Source organism: Pongo abelii, chromosome 7, assembly GCF_028885655.2.
Source record: "Pongo abelii isolate AG06213 chromosome 7, NHGRI_mPonAbe1-v2.0_pri, whole genome shotgun sequence".
Lineage (NCBI taxonomy): Eukaryota > Metazoa > Chordata > Mammalia > Primates > Hominidae > Pongo > Pongo abelii.
This window is the reverse complement of record NC_071992.2, coordinates 62,590,575-62,609,217: the sequence shown is the minus strand read 5'-3', so window position 1 is coordinate 62,609,217 and position 18,643 is coordinate 62,590,575. Positions and strand designations below refer to the sequence as shown.

Below are 18,643 nucleotides of genomic sequence, written 5' to 3'. Positions count from 1 at the left end.
CCAGGCTACAGTGCAGTGGCATGATCTCAGCTCACTGCAACCTCCGCCTCATGAGTTTAAGTGATTCTCCTGCCTCAGCCTCCTGAGTAGCTCTGGTGTAGTGGCATGTACCTGTAATTCCAGCTCCTGCGGAGGCTGAGGCAGGAGAATCACTTGAACCCGGGCCGAGTCTCAAAAAAAAAAAAAAAAAAGGCATACATACATATATACACACACACATACACACACACATATACATAAAAAACAATAATTTTTAAATATGTATTATGATTTGACTTAAATGCTACTTTGTGAAATTTCCCCTCAGGACAAAAAAACAGGGTGCAGAATGCCTGCAGAGTGCTGTGAGCCATCCTCCACCCTCCAGGCCCAGGCACACCCCTCCTCCCCTTGAAGCTGCGCAAGCCTTCCTACCTGTTTTATCAATAGAATAGGGAAGCAGTGGCAGGGCACGGTGGCTCATGCCTGTAATCCCAGCACTTTGGGAAGCCAAGGTGGGTATATCACCTGAGGTTAGGAGTTTGTGACCAGCCTGCCCAATATGGTGAAACCCCGTCTCTACTAAAAATACAAAAAAAAAATTAGCTGGGCATGGTGGTGCACACCTGTAGTCCCAGCTACTCTGGAGGCTGAGACATGAGAATCGCTTGAACCCGGGAGGCAGAAGTAGCAGTGAGCTGAGATTGTGCCACTGCACTACAGCCCAGGCGACAGAGTGAGACTCTGCCTCCAAAAAAAAAAAAAAAAAGAATAAATAGGAAAGCAGCAATGCTAAGGCCAGTTCTGGCACTCACCTTGTAAGAGGAATGCTAACTTCTGCTTTCGTTCTTTTGGAAGCCAACCGTCATGTAAGAATTCTGAACACCCTGACACCACCGGGATGTGAGGAAGTCCTAACTGGCCACCTGGAGAGGCTGCAGGGAGAGGGAGCAAGGCGTCCCGGGCAACAAGCCTATCCCTTCACCAGCTGATGCAACCACATGAGTGACTCTAAGTGAAACCAGCAGAAGAACCATCCAGTCAACTCCCATATTATGAGAAAAAAATCAATCATCGTTTGAAGCCACAAAGTTTTGATGTAATTTGTTACACAGCAATAAATAAATGAAGGGAGGGGGGTTGGAAAACCAATCTGAACAAAAATGTTTATTTGGCAGTGCAAAAACTTAAGAAGCCAATTGGCATACATTCAGGCAAACTATGTCATATAATTTAAAATATTATATAAAGTCATTTTAAACTACATGAATTATATTAATTGTGTATAAGTTAAAAAAAAGGGGGGTGGGGGAGACCTAATAGCAGCACATATATTTTGATCATAATTATAAAAAAAACTCTCATGTATACATCAGTATGGATCCAAAGACAAACTACAATTGACTTTTCAAATTCATTGGGAGTGAGGAATCTTTAAAAAAAAGAAAACAGGGCGAGTGCAGTGGCTCACGCCTGTAATCCCAGCACTTTGGGAGGCCAAGGCAGGGGGATCACAAGGTCAGGAGTTCGAGACCAGCCTGGCCAACATAGTGAAACCCCATCTCTACTAAAAATACAAAAAAAAATTAGCCAGGCATCGTGGTGGCGGGAACCTGTAATCCCAGCTACTCGGGAGGCTGAGGCAGGAGAATCGCTTTAACCCGGGAGGTGGAGGTTGCAGTGAGCCAAGATGGCACCACTGCACTCCAGCCCGGTGACAGTGCGAGACTCTGTCTCAAAAAAAAAAAAAAAAAGTAAAAGAAAACAGAGGTCAAATATTAAGACAGAATAAAAACAGGTGTTACCAAGGTTGGAGCTGGAAAGGAAATAGGTAGCTGTAGATCAAGGGATACAAAGTAGCAGGTATGTAGGATGAACAAGTCTGCAGATCTAATGAACAGCATGAGGACTTTCTTCTTTTTTTTTGCAACAGGGTCTCCCTCTACTGCCCAGGCTAGAGCACAGTGGCTTAATCAAAGCTCACTGCAGCCTCGTCCACCTGGGCTCAAGCGATCCTCCCACCTTAGCCTCCCAAGTACCTGGGACTATAGTCGCATGCCAACATGCAAGGTAATTTTTGTATTTTTTGTAGAGACGGGGTTTTGCCATGTTGCCCAGGCTAGTCTCGAACTCCTGGGCTCAAGTGATCAGCCTGCCTCGGCCTCCCAAAGTGCTAGGATTATAGATATGAGCCCGCACCCAGCCATGAGGACTTTTAATGAGAGTTTGCTATAGTCAGGATTTTTGCTCTCGCCACAGGGAGGAAAACAGGTAACTGTAAGATGATGAATATGTTAATTTGACTCACTATAGTAACCATTTTACTATATATCTCATAACATGATATATATGCCTTAAATACATACAGTAAATTTTATTTTAAAAAAACAAGAAATGAGCCAGGTGTGGTGGCTCATGCCTGTAGTCCCAGCACTTCGGGAGGCCAAGGCAGGAGGATCACTTGAATCCAGAAGTTCGAGACCAGCCTGGCCAACATGGTGAAACCCCATCTCTACTAAAAATACAAAAATTAGCCAGCGTGGTGGTGAAAGCCTATAATCCCAGTTACTCAGGTGGCAGAGGCAGGAGAATCGCTTGAACCTGGGAGGCAGAGGTTGCAGTGAGCTGACATCACACCACTGCACTCCAGCCTAGGCAACAGAGAGAGACACTGTCTCAGGAAAAAAAAAAAAGAAAAAGAAAAAAAAAATCACTGAGTCTTTTTGCCTTGTAAAGTTGTTAGAATATCTGAGGACACTAAGAAAAGTCAAGTCTTTTCAAGCAAATGAGTCCTTCATGTGATAACTTTACTCTGTCTTGTGCTCTGGATGGTATGCCCCTGCTCCTTTCAAGGCATCCTCAGTGGAATTCCTTGCTGAGTGGGTCTGCCAACCTATCCGCTTTTAACATTCATCCAGCAAAGAAATGAGTATGAATCATAAGCCCCACCACAGTTGTACACTCAGGAAAACTGTTCCAGAATCCTAACTGGGCCCATAACCCCCACTGGCTGTTTCAAAAACATCAGTTACAACCCCACTCTCAAGAACACTATTTGTTGACATTAATATTGTCAATAATGTCAATAATACACAATTATTGACATCAAAGCATATGCTGCTGTGTGTGTGCATGTGTGTCTGTGTGTTTGTTTTGAGACAGGGACTCTGTCGCCACGGCTGAAGTGCAGTGGTGTGATCATGGCTCACTACAGCCTCAAACTCCTAGGCTCAAGAGATCCTTCCATGTCAGCCTCCAGAGTAGCTGGGACTGCAGGCATGCACCGCCACACACAGCTAATTTTTTAAATATTTTTAGTAGAGACAAGGTCTTGCTAGGTTGCCCAGGCTGGTCTCAAACTCCCAGGCTCAAGGGGTCCTCCTGCCTCAGCCTCCCAAAGCACTGAGATTACAGGTGTGAGCCCCATGCCCAGCTACACTTTTTCTGAACTTTAAATTTGAAATACATCCATCATTCAGACATTGTGAATTCATACAAATAGATTTAATATTAAAAACTATATTTATATAATTCACCAAAAAAAATCAGAAGGTAATATTCTTTTGCTGAAATGAAGGTTTACCAGATAAACCAATTTTCAACTTTAGCCTCTAAAATATTTCAAAAAATTGTATGAGATTAAAAATATATTTCAATAGAATACATTTAAGTTTAAACTGATCACAATTTCTTAGTATTCAGTTAATAAATGAGAACACGTCAGTATGTTTGCAGAATCCAGTATTTGAAATCTATTATATATTCACCTCAATGTAGGCATCTTAACAGTTTTTTTAAATACTGTCTTTCATCAAATCTAAGATGGCATAACCAACTACATGATACCATAATTTTAAAAAATTTAAAGACTCTACCAATTAAACTATAACACATATATCCACTTTGGATATTTCAATGTGTTTTAGAATTGATGAAATATAGCAGATAAAAATGTAATTTATAAAAACAAAATTTACTCACACCTGCAATCCCAGCACTTTGGGAGGCCAAGGCGGGTGGATCATGAGGTCAGGAGATTGAGACCATCCTGGATAATATGGTGAAACCCCTGTCTCTACTAAAAATACAAAAAATTAGCCAAGAGTGGTGGCACACACCTCTACTCGGGAGGCTGAGGCAGGAGAATCGCTTGAACTTGGGAGGCAGAGGTTGCAGTGAGCCAAGATCACATCACCACACTCCAGCCTGGGTGACAGAGCAAGACTCCGTCTCAAAAAAGAAAAAAAAAAATTCAAGTCAAATTCATACATCTGAAGCATCTGTACTACACTTTCAAACACAAGTGGAAAAACCTCTGGATTACAGGATTTGCAAAGTATCTCAATGCTGTGGTGTGGAGAATACATTATATACAGGAGAAATTAATCATACTACTGTTACTCTTTAGGTTGTAACCAAAACCACCCTGCCCCCAGCCACTGCCAAAAAATCACCACCTACATGGAGAATTCATTTAGAATCTATTTGTTAGATACTAACTCAGCTAGATAAGGGGAAAATAAGCGGCTTCATGATTTTAGATTTAATGAATATATATGAACTAAAATATTCTTTTAGTAGTTTTACTTCAGAAAAGCAAACTAAAAATAAAACAGAGAAATATTACAATCTACAAAAAGGAAAGGCTAAGTTTTGTTTTTTTTTTTTTTGTGGGCAGGGGGTTTGTTTGTTTGTTTTGAGACAGAGTCTTGCTCTGTCACCCAGGCTGGAGTGCAGTGGCACCATCTCAGCTCACTGCAACCTCTGCCTCCAGGGTTCAAGTGCTTCTCCTGGCTCAGTCTCCCAAGTAGCTGGGATTACAGGTGCCTGCCACCACACCTGGCTAATTTTTGTTTTTGTGTTTTGGTTTTTTATTTTTGAGACACAGTCTCGCTCTGTGGCCCAGGCTGGAGGGCAATGGCGCAATCTCAGCTCACTGCAACCTCCACTTCCCAGGTTCAAGAGATTCTCCCGCCTCAGCCTCCCAAATAGCTGGGACTACAGGCATGTACCACTACTCCTGGCTAATTTTTTGTATTTTTAGTACAGACAGGGTTTCACCATGTTGGCCAAGCTGGTCTCAAACTCCTGACTTCAAGTGATCCGCCCACCTCAGCCTCCCAAAGTGCTAGAATTACAGGAGTGAGCCACCATGCCTAGCCAGTTTTTGTTTTGTTTTTTGTTTTGTTTTTTGTTTTTGAGACAGGGTCTCACTCTGTCACCCAGGCTGGAGTACACGATCTCGGCTCACTGCAACCTCCACCTCCCAGGCTTAAGCAATTCTCCCACCTCAGCCCCACAAGTAGCTGGCACCACTGGCGCATGCCACTACCTCCAGCTAATTTTTGTATTTTTAGTAGAGACGGGGTTTCGCCATGTTGCCCAGGCTGGTCTCAAACTCCTGGGCTCAAGTGATCTGCCCGCCTGGGCCTCCCAACATGCTGGGATTAGAAGCGTGAACCACCGTGCCCAGCCTGAAAAGCTAGGTTTTACTTGAGTCATTTATTTTCTCATTATTAAATCCCTGACATAGGAAGAAACTGTACCATAGAAAATGATGACACAACAGGCACTCGATAAACATCTGGTGAATTTATGGCAAATGTTTGCTTTTAATCTTTCTCTCAATATGTATAAACTGACAGCAGATGTTGCTGATACTGAACACAGAATCCTTTCCCCAGGACATTACTATCTAGTGGGGAAGACAACCATGTAAGTGAATACATCCAAATAGAATGCACTAAGTTATTGCAGAAGATTTCACCTGGATACACTACAGATATCCCAATGAGATAAGCCAATGAATGTAGCAGTTACTTCGCATTCTCCAGTAAGGTAGCTAAGAACGTTTATTGCAGAATTATCAAGGGAGACTTCCCTTAGAATACACTAGGGAGTGGAAGAAAGTTTAAGTAAGCTAATATATTCTGGTTCCTCTCTAGTTTTAATTTCTAAGTAAAATTAGGATGGCATGTACTTTAAAAGATGTGAGGTCTTCTGACAGAGACTATTAAATGGGCATAACTGCTCACCTGTGAGTCCAGGAAGCTGTAGCTGGCTTCCACAGTCAGAAAGCCATATTAAGCAAAATAAACAGATATCTCTCCAAATCACTGTTTATGAGGTAAAAACTTGAGAAAATAAAAGACTTCTCAATAACATAAGTATTTCCTCTGAAGACATAACCATTTACATCAGTACTGTTTAGTAAACAATAATCAATAATTTAGGTAGCAGATGACAATGGCATGAAGAGCAGTACACCAAGCAATGCACTGTCTGTACTTTTCAAGAACATTCCAATCCATAAATTGAAAAACCTCTGGCATAATTATACTACTTCCAAAGAATAAAACTGTTTACAGGATGCATGGTATCTGGCTATCAAATTTTTTTTAGTGAGATTAAACCTCACCTGGCAAGGTGAGCTCAGACTCCTGCCCTTCTGTCATACAGTAATCACAACCAGAGCATCAACTAGAACTCACAGTACTTCATCAGGTTGTTTTTATTCATTTATATTTTAGTTTCTGACCATATCCTGCATGAAACATGGTTCTCTGATGTTTGTGTGTTCATTTTAGAGACAGGTTCTTACTCTGTTGCCTAGACTGGAGGGCAGTGGTACAATCATGTCTCACTGCAACCTCGAACTCCTAGGCACAAGTGATCCTCCTGCCTTAGCCTCCTGAGGAGCTGGAACTATAGGCACACACCATTGTGCCCAGCTCATTTTTTTATTTTTTTGTAGAGACAGGGTCTCGGTATGTTGCCCAGGCTGCTCTCAAACTCCTGACCTCAAGTGATCTGCCTACCTTGGCCTCCTACTGCACCTGGCCTGAAACATTATTGTTTTTAAAACAAAGTACCAGCTAGATGATGAGCTACATACAAAAAGCCAGAATCTGCATTTAAATGAAGTAGAAAAAAAATAAATTGGTCTTCATCAAAATTTTAAACTTTTGGGTTTCAAAGGACAACATCAAGAAAGTGAAGACAATCTACAGAATGAAAGAAAATACTTGCAAACCATACATCTGATAAAGGACTTGTATCCAGAATATATAAAGAACTCTGATAACTCAACAATAAAAAGACAAACAGCCCAATTTAAAAATGGGTAAAGGGGTCGGGTGCAGTAGCTCACACCTGTAATCCCAACACTTTGGGAGGCCGAGGTAGGCAGATCACCTGAGGTCAGGAGTTTGAGACAAGCCTGGCCAACATGGGGAAACTCCGTCTCTACTAAAACTACAAAAAAATTAGCTATGTTGGTCTGGGCGCAGTGGCTCACACCTGTAATTCCAGCACTTTGGAAGGCCGAGGTGGGCAGATCACCTGACGTCAGGAGTTCGAGATTAGCCTGACCAACATGGTGAAACCCCATCTCTAATAAAAATACAAAATTAGCCAGGCGTGGTGGCACATGCCTGTAATCCCAGCTACTTGAGAGGCTGAGGCAGGAGAATTGCTTGAACTCAGGAGGCAGAGGTTGCAGTGAGCCAAGATTGTGCCATTGCACTCCAGCCTGGGCAACAAGAACGAAACTCTGTCTCAAAAAAAAAAAAAAAAAAAAAAAAAAATAGCCGGGTGTGGTGGCACACACCTGTAATCCTAGCTACTCTGGAGGCTAAAGTGGGAGGATCACTTGAACCTGGGAGATGGAGGTTGCAGTGAGCCGAGATCACAACACTGCACTCCAGCCTGGATGACAATGCAAGACTCCAGCTCAAAAATAAATAAATAAATAAATAAAAATGAGTAAAGGGGCCGGGCACAGTGGCTCATGCCTGTAATCCCAGCACTTTGGGAGGCCAAGGCAGGCAGATCGCGAGGTCAACAGTTCAAGACCAGCCTGGCCAACGTGGTGAAACCTCATTTCTACTAAAAATACAAAAATTAGCCAGGCGTGCTGGTGGGCACCTGTAATCCCAGCTACTTGGGAGGTTGAGGCAGGAGAATCGCTTGAACCCGGGAGGCAGAGGTTGCAGTGAACCAAGACCACGCCATTGCACTCCAGCCTGGGCAAGAGCGAGACTCCATCTCAAAACCAAAAAAAAATGAGTAAAGAATCTGAATAGACATTTCTCCAAAGAAGATATATAAACAGCCAGTAAAGGGCCAGGTGCAGTGGCTTACGCCTGTAATGCCACCATTCTGGGAGGCTGAGGCAGGTGGATCACTTGAGCCAAGCAATTCAAGACCACCCTGGGCAACATGGTGAAACACCATCTCTACTAAAGATACAAAAATTACCCAGGCATGGACGCATGTGCTTGTAGTCCCAGCTACTCAGGAGGCTGAGGCAGGAGAATCACTTGGGTATAGGAGGTGGAGACTGCAGTAAGCCAAGACTGTACCACTACATTCCAGCCTGGACAACAGAGCAAGAACCTGTCTTAAAAAATTAAATAAATAAATAAAAACTAGTAAGCACATGAAAAGATACTCAATATCACTAGTTATCAGGGAAATGCAAATCAAAACCACAATGACATACCACTTAACACTCACTAGAATAGCTAGAATCAAAGTCAGATAATAAGTGTTGGTAAGGATGTGAAGAAACTGGGACCTTCATATACCACTGGTAGGAATGTAAAATGGTCTCCTTTTGGGGCCGGGCATGGTGGCTCATGCCTATAATCCCAGCACTTTGGGAGTTCAAGGCAGGGAGATCACTTGAGGTCTAGAGATTGAGACCAGCCTGGCCAACTTGGCGAAACCCAGTCTCCACTAAAAATACGAAAATTAGACAGGCATGGTAGCGCAGGCTTGTCATCCAAGTTACGTGGGAGGCTGAGGCAGGAGAATCACTTGAGCCCAAGAGGCTGAGGTTGCAGTGGACTGAGATCACACCACTGCACTTCAGCCTGGGCAACAGAGTGAGACTCCGTCTCAAAAAAAAAAAAAAAGAAAAAAGAGAAGTCTCCCTTTGGAAAACAGCCTAGCAGTTCTCAAACAGCTAAACATAGTTAACACATGACCCAGCAATTCCACTCCTAGGTATCTACTCAAGCGGGGGAAAAAAAAAATGTGTACATAAATGTTTACAGCAGCCTTATTCCCAATAGCCAGAAGGTGGAAAACACCACCAACATGATGAATGAATAAACACAAATGTGGTGTATGCAATGCAGTGGAATATTCTTCAGCCATAAAAACATGTAAATACTGATACATGCTACAACATGGATGACCCTTAAAAACATTATGCTAAGTGAAAGAAGCCAGTCACAAAAGACCACATAATATATGACTCTACACATATGAAAGTACAGAACGGGTAAATCTATTGAGACAGATTATAGTAGTCAGGGGCTGAGGTTTGGAGGTACAGAGCAATGAGAGCTAAAGGGTAAAGGGTTTCCTTCCGAGGCGATAAAATGTTCTAAAATGACCACAGTTGCATATATCTGTGAACATGCCAGAAATCAGTGAATTGTACACTTTAAATAGACAACTGTATGGTATGTGAATTATATCTCAGTAAAGCTGTTTTGAAAAAACAGCTCCCTGAAACCAAACTCAATATTCATTTACATCTCCATCCACCAGAAGTTCAGCTTTCTTATGAAGTATCCCTCAAAGTTGTGGTCAAATCCTAGAGGAAACTGGCCCTTTTCCATAGAACTTTAGATTTTAGTAACCACTTCATAAGCCCTAGAGAGAAGCAGCAGCCCGGGTTACACAGCTGTTGTCCAATCTTCCCAGTCCCAAAACTCCTGGAACCAAGTTCTTCCTACCTGATAATATACAGTCTTATCTAGAGGCAGCCTACTTGGGGAAGTAGGTAAAAGGAAGAATAAAATGAAAAAAAAAAAGAAAGGAACAGTACTAAATGTTCTAAAGCGTCACTTTAGGAATAACGGCTGCAATAATGAAATGTTTAGGATAACTCATCAGGTTGTAAATTCTACCTCTGATACAGAGATAAGTTTCTATCAAACACTTAAAACACTCCCAATAACCTCCCTTTCCTTCCCCTCCCTTAGATAAACCTCAGATAGAAAATCCACAGCTGGGTGCGGTGGCTCACGCCTGTAATCCCAGCACTTTGGGAGGCCAAGGCAGGCGGATCACGAGGTCAGGAGATCGAGACCATCCTGGCTAACAGGGAGACACCCCGACTCTACTAAAAATACAAAAAAATTAGCCAGTCGTGGTGGCGGGCACCTGTAGGCCCAGCTACTCGGAAGGCTGAGGCAGGAGAATGTGCGTGAACCCAGGAGGCGGAGCTTGCAGTGAGCTGAGATCGCGCCACTGCACTCCAACCTGGGTGACAGAGCAAGACTCCATCTCAAAAAAAAAGAAAAAAAAAAAAAGAAAATCCAGATTTAGGTCAGGCACAGTGGCTCACGCCTATAATCCCACACTTTGGGAGGCCAAGGCGGGCGGATTACTTGATGTCAGGAGTTCAAGATCAGCCTGGTCAATATGGTGAAACCCTTTTCTCTACCAAAATACAAAAAAATAATAATAATAATCAGCTAGGCATGGTGGCGCACACCTGTAATCCCAGCTACTCGGGAGGCTGAGGCAGGAGACTTGCTTGAACCCTGCACAAGTTGCAGTGAGCCGAGATCACACCACTACACTCCAGCCTGGATGACAGAGTGAGACTCCATCTCAAAAAAAAAAAGAAAATCACAGATTTACAAGAATCACCGGCCAGGCATGGTGGCTCACGCCTGTAATCCCAGCACTTTGGGAGGCCGAGGCAGGCAGATCATGAGGTCAGAAGATCGAGACCATCTCCTGGCTAACACGGTGAAACCCCGTCTCTACTAAAAATACAAAAAGCTAGCCAGGTGTGGTGGCACACGCCTGTAGTCCCAGCTACTCGGGAGGCTGAAGCTGGAGAATCACTTGAACCCAGGAAGCGGAGGTTGCAGTGAGCTGAGATTGCACCACTGCAGTCCAGCCCAGGGAACAGAACAAGACTCGTTCTAAAAAAAAAAAAAATCACTAAGGGAACAAATAATATATATGTATTTACCTGCAATACCAAATATGTGCTTACAAAAAAGACTTATGTGAATATTGACCAGCATTTAGCCACTGAAATCGCTTTTTCTAAATTTGTTACTCATTTCAATAAAATCCTTCACACCTTAAAAGAACATAGAGTTTTAATAATCTATTAATGCCTTTAGACTCTATCAAGTATTTTGTCTTGATCCTTAACGGCATTTATCTGTAAAATAACATCACTGGGTTTCCAGGAAATAAAAGCAACCAAGGCATACGTAGGATACAGTGTGATACAGAAGCAATATTTAAGAATCCTTTTTTTTTTTTTTTGAGACGGAGTTTAGCTCTTTGTTGCCCAGGCTGGTGTGCAATGGCGTGATTTCGGCTCGCCGCAACCTCCATCTCCCGGGTTCAAACGATTCTCCTACCTCAGTCTCCCGAGTAGCTGGGATTACAGGCATTTGCCACCACGCCCAGCTAATTTTGTATTTTCAGTACAGACGGGGTTTCTCCATGTTGGTCAGGCTGGTCTCGAACTCCTGACCTCAGGTGATCACCTGCCCTGGCCTCCCAAAGTGCTGGGATTACAGACATGAGCCACCATACCCAGCCAAGAGTCTTAAATCAAGACACCAGCTCTGGACTCAACATCTAGCTAAAAAATCCTGCAAAAGCCATTTCATATCTGTATTTCTACTGCTCATCTATAAAATGAACTTGGTCTAGAGTCCAGGCAATCCATAACATATATTCTATTACACTGTTTTTTCTATTTCTACCTAAAAGTACCTATACACAGCCACAAGGATTTATCTCCTTCTAAGGTTTGAAACAGCTGCTGAGTTCCAGCTTACTGAAAATACCATCTGCTCTCACACAAATCAGCTAAGACTTTATAAACAAGAATAAAGCACTCCCAAACCCAGGCCTGAAGTCCCATCTTACATTATGTCAAAGACTTATTTTAATCAGCTCTTTGAAAAAGAGCCTTTGAAAAAGTGAACTACGTTTGAAACAAACTTTCAGACATTGATTTTTTTTTTTGTTTTTTTGAGACAGGGTCTCACTCTGCCACCCAAGCTGGAGTACAGTGGTGCAATCTTGGCTCAATGCAACCTCTGCCTCCTGGGTTCAAGTGATTCTCCCACCTCAGCCTCCCAAGTAGCTGGAGCTATAAGCAAGCACCATCATGCCTGGCTAATTTTTTTTTTTGTATTTTTAATAGAGATGGGGCATCACCATGTTGGCCAGGCTAGTCTCGAACTCCTGACCTCAAGTGATCCTCCTGCCTTGGCCTCCCAAAGTGCTGGGATTACAGGCGTAAGCCACTGCACCCAGCCTGAACACTGAATGTTACTGTTTATTCTAGTTTGCATGCCTCATATCCACTTCCATCAAGTTTTACGTTAGGCTGGGCATGGTGGCTCACACTGTGATCCCAGCACTTTGGGAGGCCAAGGCAGGCAGATCACCTGATGTCAGGAATTCAAGACCAGCCTGGCAAACATGGTGAAACCCCATCTCTACTAAAAATACAAAAATTAGCTGAGCGTGGTGGTGCGCGCCTGTAGTCACAGCTACTCAGGAGGCTGAGGCAGGGGAATCACTTGAACCCAGGAGGTGGAGGTCGCAGTGAGCCAAGATCACGCCACTGCACTCCAGCCTGGCGATAGAGCAATACTCTGTCTCAAAAAAAAAAAAAAAAAAAAAAGTATATCTAAAGAAAAAGTAGCAAAAAAACTGTACAAATATGGAGAAAGTGATAAGTATATGGCTACAGGTTGAAGGGTCTCCAATCAGATTCAACCCAAATAAGACTACTCCAAGACATGTTATAACCAAACTGTCAAAGATCAAAGACAAAGAGAGAATCCTCAAGGCAGCAAGAGAAAAGAAGCAAATAACATATAAGGGACTTCCAATATACCTAGCAGCAGACTTCTCAACAGAAACCTTAGAGGCCAGGGGAGAGTGAGATGATACATTTAAAGCGCTCGCAGGGGCTGGGCTCACACCTGTAATCCCAGCACTTTGGGAGGCTGAGGCAGGCAGATCGCTTAAGCCCAAGAGTTCAAGACCAGTCTGGGCAACAGACCTCGTCTCTCTATAAAAAAAAAAAAAATTGTGACCAGGAAAAAAACTGTCCTTTAGACAAAGCTGTCTGTCCCAGGACAAAGCTGTTCTTCAGAAACAAAGGATAAACACTTTCTCAGGCAAACAAAAGCTGAAGGAGTTTATCACAAGACCTGCCTTACAAGAAATGCTATGGAAAGTTCTTCAAGCTGAAAGAAAAGGATACTAATGAGTAACACAAAAACATCTGAAAGTATAAAACTCACCGGAAAAAGTAAACACAAGGTCAACTTCAGAATACACTAATACTGTAATGGTGGAGTGTAAATTACTTGTATCTTTAGTAGGAAGGTTAAAAGACAAAACTATTGAAAGTAACTACAATAATTTGTAAAGGAATATGTAATATAAAAAGATGCAGGCTGGGTGCAGTGGTTCATGCCTGTAATCCCAGCACTTTGAGAGGCCAAGGCGGGTGGATTACCTGAGGTCAGGAGTTCGAGAGCAGCCTAGCCAACATGGTGAAACCCCATCTCCACTAAAAATACAAAAATTAGTGGGGCGTGGTGGCAGCCGCCTGTAATCAGCTACTCAGGAGGCTGAGGCAGGAGAATCACATGAACTCGGGAGGCGAAGGTTGCAGTAAGCCAAGATCAGATCATTGCACTCCAGCCTGGGTGACAAGAACGACACTGTCTCCAAAAAAAAAAAAAGATCCAAACTGTGACATCAAAAATTCAAAATGGGAGTACGGTAAAAGTATAAAGGATTTTTTAGGCCATCAAGGCTAAGTTGTTATTAGCTTAAAATAACCTTTTGTAACTGTAAGATCTTTTCTGTAAGCCTCGTGGAAACCACAAAGCAAAACCTATATGCCAGGCGTGGTGGCTCACCCCTGCAATCCCAGCACTTTGGGAGGCCGAGGCAGGTGGATCATCTGAGGTAAGGAGTTCCAGACCAGCCTGACCAACATGGTAAAACCCGGTCTCTACTAAAAATTAGCCAGACGTGGTGGCACATACCTGTAATGGCAGCTACTCAGGAGGCTGAGGCAGGAGAATTGCTTGAATCCAGGAGGCAGGGGTTGCAGTGAGCCAAGATCATGCCACTGCACTCCAGCCTGGGTGACAGAGCAAAACTCCATCTCAAAAAAAAAAAGAGAGAGCCAGGCGCATTGGCTCATACCTGTAATCCCAGCACTTTGGGAAGATGAGGTGGGTGGATCACCTGAGGTCAAGAGTTCAAGACCAGCCGGGCACAGTGGCTCACGCTTGTAATCCCAGCACTTTGGGAGGCCAAGGCGGGCGGATCACGAGGTCAGGAGATTGAGACCATCCTCACTAAATCGGTGAAACCCTGTCTCTACTAAAAATACAAAAAATTAGCCGGGCGTGGTGGTGGGCACTTGTAGTCCCAGCTACTCAGGAGGCTGAAGCAGGAGAATGGCGTGAACCTGGGAGGCAGAGCTTGCAGTGAGCCGAGATCGCACCACTGCACTCCAGCGTGGGCGACAGAGCAAGACTCCGTCTCAAAAAAAAAAAAAAAGAGTTCAAGACCAGCCTGGCCAACATAGTGAAACCCTGTCTCTACTAAAAATACAAAAAATTAGCTGGGCATGGTGGCAGCTGCCTGTAAGCCCAACTACTAGGGAGGCTGAGACAGGAGAATCGCTTGAACCCAGGAGGCAGAGGTTGCAGTGAGCCGAGATCACGCCATTGCACTCCAGCCTGGGCAACAAGAGTGAAAATCCATCTTAAAAAAAAAACCCTATAATAGATAAAAAGCAAGAACAAGCCAGCAGAGTGGATCATGCCTGAAACCCCAGTGCTCTGGAGCCCAAGGTGGGAGGAGCACTTGAGGCCGGGAGTTCAAAGCTGGCCTGGGCAATATAGCAAGACGTTGTCTCTACAAAAACTAAAAAAAAAAAAAAAAATTAGCTGGGCATAGTGGCACATGCCTGCATTCCTGCATTCCTAGCTACTCAGGAGACTGAGGCAGGAGGATCACTCCAGCCCAGGAGTTCAAACCAGCTTGCGCAACATGGCAAGACCTCATATCTACAGGAAAATAAAATTAGCCAGGTTTGGTGGCACACACCTATAGTCCTAGCTACTCCAAAGGCTGAGGCAAGAAGATGGCTTGAACCCATGAGTTGGAGGTTATAGTGAGCTATGATCAGGTCAGAGCAACACACTGTCTCAAAAAAAAAAAAAAGGCAAGGAATCAAAAACATACTACTAGAGAAAATCAACCACCAAAGAAGACCGTAGGAGAGGAAGAAAGGAGCTACAAAACAAATAGGAAACAATTAACAGGATGGCAATATTAACTCATCTATCAATAATTACTCTAAATGTAAATGAATTAAATTATTTAATCAAGACATAGAGTGACTAAATGGTTAAAAAAAATAAGACCCAACTATATGCTGCCAAGAAGAGACTCACCTCACCTGTACGGACACATGTAGACTGAAGGTGAAGGAATGGAAAAAGATATGCCATGCAAATGGAAATCAAAAGAGAACAAGACCCTATAATCCCAGCATTCTGAAAGGCCAAGGAGGGAAAATTATTTGAGCCCAGGAGTCTGAAAGCATCCTGAGCAACATGTTGAGACCCCCATCTCTACAAAAAATATAAAAAATTAGCAAGGCATAGTGGCATGCATCTGTGGTCAGCTAAACATGAGGCTGAGGTAGGAAAATCACTGATCTCAATAGTTCAAGGCTGCAGTGAGCCATGTTCATGCCACTGCACTCTAGCCTAGATAGGGAGACCCTGTCTCCAAAAAAAAAAAAAAAAAAAAAAGAGAGACGGAGAGAGAGAAAGCCCAAGAATTGCTTCACTTATATCAGATAAAATCATTTTTGTTTTTCTTTTTAGACAGAGTCTCACTCACTCTGTTGCCCAGGTTGGAGTACAGTCTCAGGATCTTGGCTCACTGTAACCTCCACCTCCTGAGTTCAAGCAATTATCCTGCCTCAGCCTCCCTAGTGGAATTATAGGCATATAGCACCATGCCTGGCTAATTTTTTTTTTTTGAGACGGAGTCTAGCTCTGTCACCCAGGCTGAAGTGCAGTGGCGTAATCTCGGCTCACTGCAACCTCCACCTCCCAGGTTCATGTAATTCTCCTGCCTCAGCCTCCTGAGTAGCTGGGATTACAGGCATGTGCCACCACGCCCGGCTAATTTTTGTATTTTTAGTAGAGACGGGGTTTCACCATGTTGGTCAGGCTGGTCTCGAACTCCTAACCTCGTGATCCGCCAGCCTCAGCCTCCCAAAGTGCTGGGATTACAGGCATGAGCCACCATGCCCTGCCATTTTTTTGAGACAGAGTCTTGCTCTGTTGCCCAGGCTGGAGGGCAGTGCCACAATCAATGCTCACTGCAATCTCCGACTCCCAGGTTCAAGCGATTCTCCTGCCTCAGCCTCCCGAGTAGCTGGGACTACAGGAGCCCACCACCACGCCCAATTTTTATTTGTTTTGTTTTGAGCAGGAGTCTTGCTCTGTCACCCAGGCTGCAGTGCAGTGCCATGATCTCGGCTCACTGCAATCTCTGCCTCCCAGGTTTAAGCAATTCTCTGCCTCAGCCTCCCAAGTAGCTGGGGTCACAGGCACCCACCACCACACCTGGCTAATTTTTGTATTTTTACTAGAGATGGGGTTTCACCATTTTGGTCAGGCTGGTCTTGAACTCCCAACCTTGTGCTCCACCTGTCTTGGCCTCCCAAAGTGCTGGGATTACAAGTGTGAGCCACTGCTCCCGGTCCAATTTTTGTATTTTTAATAGAGATGGGATTTCGCCATGCTGGCCAGGTTGGTCTTGATCTCAAGTGATCCGCCTGCCTCGGCCTCCCAAAGTGCTGGGATTACAGGCATGAGCCACCATGCCTGGCCCCCAATAAAATAGATTTTTAAATCAAAAACTGTAAAAAAAGGTAAAGAAGATCATTATGCAATAACAAAAGGGGTCAATTTAGCAAGAGAACAATTGTAAATATATATGCACCCAACATCAAAGCACCTAAATATATAAAGCAAATATTAATAGATCTGAAAGGTAAGATAGACTGTAATACAGTAACAGTAGGAGATTTTCACACCTCACAATTAGCAATGCATAGATCATGCAGACAGAAAGTCAACAAGGAAACATGAGACTTAAGCTACACTACAGAACAAATGGACCTAACAGACATATACAGAACATACCATCCAACAGTGGCATAATACATTATTTTAAGCTGCACATGGAACATTCTAAAGGACAGATCATATGTCAAGCCACAAAATAAGTCTTAACAAATTTAAGAAGATGGAAATCATATCAAATATCTTTTCTGACCACAATGGTATAAATCTAGAAATCATTAACAGGAGGATCTTCAGAAAATTCACAAAAACATGGAAGTTAAACACATGCTCTTGAACAACCAATAGGTCAATGAAGATATTAAAAAACAAATTAGGAAGTTTATTGAAACAAATGAAAACTGAAACACAGCATACAAAACCTATGGAATACAGCAAAAGCAGTTTTAAGACAGAAGTTTATAACAATAAACACTGACATCATATGTCTTCTGCAAACAGGAACAGTTTAACTTCTTTTCCAATTAAGATGCCTTGTATTTCTTTCTCTTATTGCTCTTTCTAGGACTTCCAGTATTATGTTGAACAGAAGTGGCAAAATTGGGCATCGTGCGGCTGGGCATGGTGGCTCACGCCTGTAATCCCAGCACTTTGGGAGGCCGAGGTGTGTGGATCACCTGAGGTCAGGAGTTCGAGACCAGCCTGGCCAACATGGAGAAACCCCGTCTCTACTAAAAATACAAAACATTAGCCAGGTGTGGTGGCGTGCACCTGTAGTCCCAGCTACTCAGGAGGCTGAGGTGAGAGCCTGGGAAGTTGAGGCTGCAGCGAGCCGTGACTATGCCAATGCACTCCAGGCTGGGTGACAGGTTGAGACTGTCTCAGGAAAAAAAAAAAAGGCAATCTATGAAACTACTAGAAAACAGGAAGAAAAGTCAATGGCATTGGTCTGGGCAATGATTTTTGGAGGATATGACCTCAAAAGTACACTCAACAAAAGCAAAAACAGACAATTTGGATCACATAAAACTAAAAATCTCCTGCACTGCAAAGGAAACAATAAAGAGAGAACTGGCGGGCACGGTGGCTCTCGCCTGTAATCCTAGCACTTTGGGAGGCTGAGGCAGGCAGATCACCTGAGGTTGGGAGTTTATTACCAGCCTGACCAACACTGAGAAACCCCGTCTCTACTAAAAATACAAAATTAGCAGAACATGGTGGCACATGCCTGTAATCCCAGCTACTTAGGAGGCTGAAGCAGGAGAATCCCTTGAACCCAGGAGGCAGAGCTTGCAGTGAGCTAAGATCACGCCATTGCACTCCAGCCTGGGCAACAAGAGCGAAACTCCACCAAAAAAAAAAAAAAAAAAAGAGCGAGAACATACAGAATGGTTCACTATACTCGTAAACTATATATCTGATAAAGGGTTAATAACCAAAATATATAAGGAACTCCATTCAATACCAAGGAACTCCATTCAAAACCCCATGTAAAAATAGGTAAAAGATCTGAATAG

At 43.4% G+C, this 18,643-nt stretch overlaps 1 protein-coding gene across 4 annotated transcripts in view; it reads right to left on the bottom strand.

Annotated features, from left to right (window-relative positions):
• The window catches only part of UBE2V2 (ubiquitin conjugating enzyme E2 V2), a 64,611-nt gene that overhangs the window by 26,142 nt on the left and 19,826 nt on the right, over positions 1-18,643 (bottom strand). Inside the window, exon 2 of one of the 4 annotated variants that reach the window (XM_054560969.2) lies at positions 4,098-4,209. The gene's annotated coding sequence lies outside the window, so the exon portion shown is untranslated. 4 annotated transcript variants of the gene reach the window in all.